Here is a 2230-nt window from a genome sequence, read left to right as displayed (position 1 = left end):
ATAATCAAATGATTGATGTGTCAGATGATATTTCAACTTTGCATTTCTTTAGAAAACTGCAAAGTACTTTCTACAATGAGAATACTAACCTGTATTTTGACCAATAGTGTAGAAAATGTCCTTTTCTCACACTCTCACTAACATTATTACATTTTGAGTTTTTTAAGGGCAGGTTTTAACTATGTGCAGAAGAACCCCAGACTGGCCTTAGACTCAAATCCTCTTACTCCAAACTGCTAAATGCTTGGAATTATAAGCCTTTTCCACCACACCTGGTTCCTTAGATTTTTTTTTATAAGATTTATAATAGTTATGAAGTAGTATCATAGTAATTTTCAATTGCATTTCTCTAATGACTTCTGTTCACAAAGCATTAACCCAGCATAGAAGTGGTATTAAAAACTACTTTGTAAACACACTAGCACTTTTCAGGGCTTTTTGGAAAACATGTCTATTCAGAACTTTTGTCCATTTTTAATCGTTTCCTGTTAATCTCATCTTTAATCTCTCTATATAAAATCAATACTTAATTCAATATAGTAGAAAGGAAAAAATTAAGCAACTCCTAACATTTTTCAATTTTCAATAATATATTGTTTAAATCATTTTCTGTTTACACTTAAGACTATGTAAATAAATTTAGTTAGACCTTTTACAAGGCTATATGTATTTTGTTTGTGTTTCGTTCATGACTTTTTCCAAAGCTTGTGTGTCTAATTTTTCTAGGTTTCTTTCAGTCTCATGTAGTTCAGATTTCAAACTGAAGTATAAATTGAAAAACGCAAAAAAAAAAAAAAATAAAAACAATAGAGTTCCTCTCATCTGATGATGTCTCTACAAGTATGAGGAAAAAGTTCAATCTTCTATGGACCTTTGTTTGGCTATCAAAAAGAGAATTAATTCTTCTAGGTCTTCCCTATTTTTTCAATTTAACTTAAATGATGTAAAACACAATATACTACTCAGAGACTTTTACCTTTTCATCAGTTTTGCACATTTTCATATTGACTTCACCTCAGTCTACAACATTTCATTATTCTGTCCCTGATGTTTTTATACTGCCAAGACATAATAAAACCAGTTTTATTTACAGCATGAGAAGGTATCCACCTGGCTGATTTTGAAGCAGAGCATGGTCAATAGAGAACAGTCCTTCTGCTTTTCTCATTACATGTAATGGCTTCTGTAATACTTATTGCATTCTATTTACTATTTAAAAAAACTGCTGTCTAGTTTGTGATCATTTGGTTAAATACCCCAAAGTGGTATTGCTGGATCATAGAGGAGCTCTACGTGGAGTCTTTGGAGGAACCTCAATACTACTTTCCAAAGCTGTTGAACAATAGTACAATTGAACAATAGTAATGCATTAAGGTTCCCTTCTGTCCACATCCCTTCCAGCATCTGCTGTTATTAGAGTTCTTGATCATAGCCATTCTAACTGGGGTAATATGGTATCTCAATGTTGTTTTGATTTGCATTTCTTTTATGGCTAGAGAAATTGAGCATTTCTTCATGTGTCTATTGGCCATCCTCCTTTCCTCTTCAGAGAAGTTTCTCTTTAAGTCTTTAGCTCACTTATTTATTGAGCAGTTGTTTCTTTGAGGATTTGTCATTGGGGGATTTAATTTTTTTGAGTTCCAGGTATATTTTAGATATGAGACCCTTGTCCGTTACCAACACAACTATGTTTATTGCAGCATTATTTACCATGGCTAAGATATGGAACAAACCAAGATGAAAGGATGAAGAAAATGTGATATATATACACAATGGAATTCTATGCCACCATGAGAAAGAATGACATTGCCCCATTTGTTAGGAAGTGGAAAGACATGGAAAAATTATATTAAGTGAATTAAGCCAGGCCCCAAAAAACATAGGTCCCATGGTTTACCTTATTTGCAATAACTAGTATATATCTGAGACAAGCAGAAAAGGTCAAATAAGTTGATGTTAGGTGAAATGAACCCCAAGATAAGGATTCATTTTTTTTTCTTTATTGCAATTGTTTCGAACATTTATAAGATAATTTTTTGGTGATTTGTATGTCCATCCCCCATGGTATAACCCATGCTTTCACTGGATTTGATGTTTGTATAATTTGTGGAGGGGAAGGGAAAAAACAAATCGTTTAAATAGGGATGCAGGTGGACTCATTGCAATAATGAGATGTACAAGTCCTTATGCCGAAAAACAAACTTTACATCTTTGGCGGGAGGGGGGGGTT

The sequence above is a fragment of the Dipodomys spectabilis genome, unplaced genomic scaffold (genome assembly GCF_019054845.1).
Source record: "Dipodomys spectabilis isolate Male_0828 unplaced genomic scaffold, ASM1905484v1 ptg000078l, whole genome shotgun sequence".
Lineage (NCBI taxonomy): Eukaryota > Metazoa > Chordata > Mammalia > Rodentia > Heteromyidae > Dipodomys > Dipodomys spectabilis.
The sequence above is the reverse complement of the archived record's forward strand: the minus strand, read 5'-3'. Positions refer to the sequence as shown.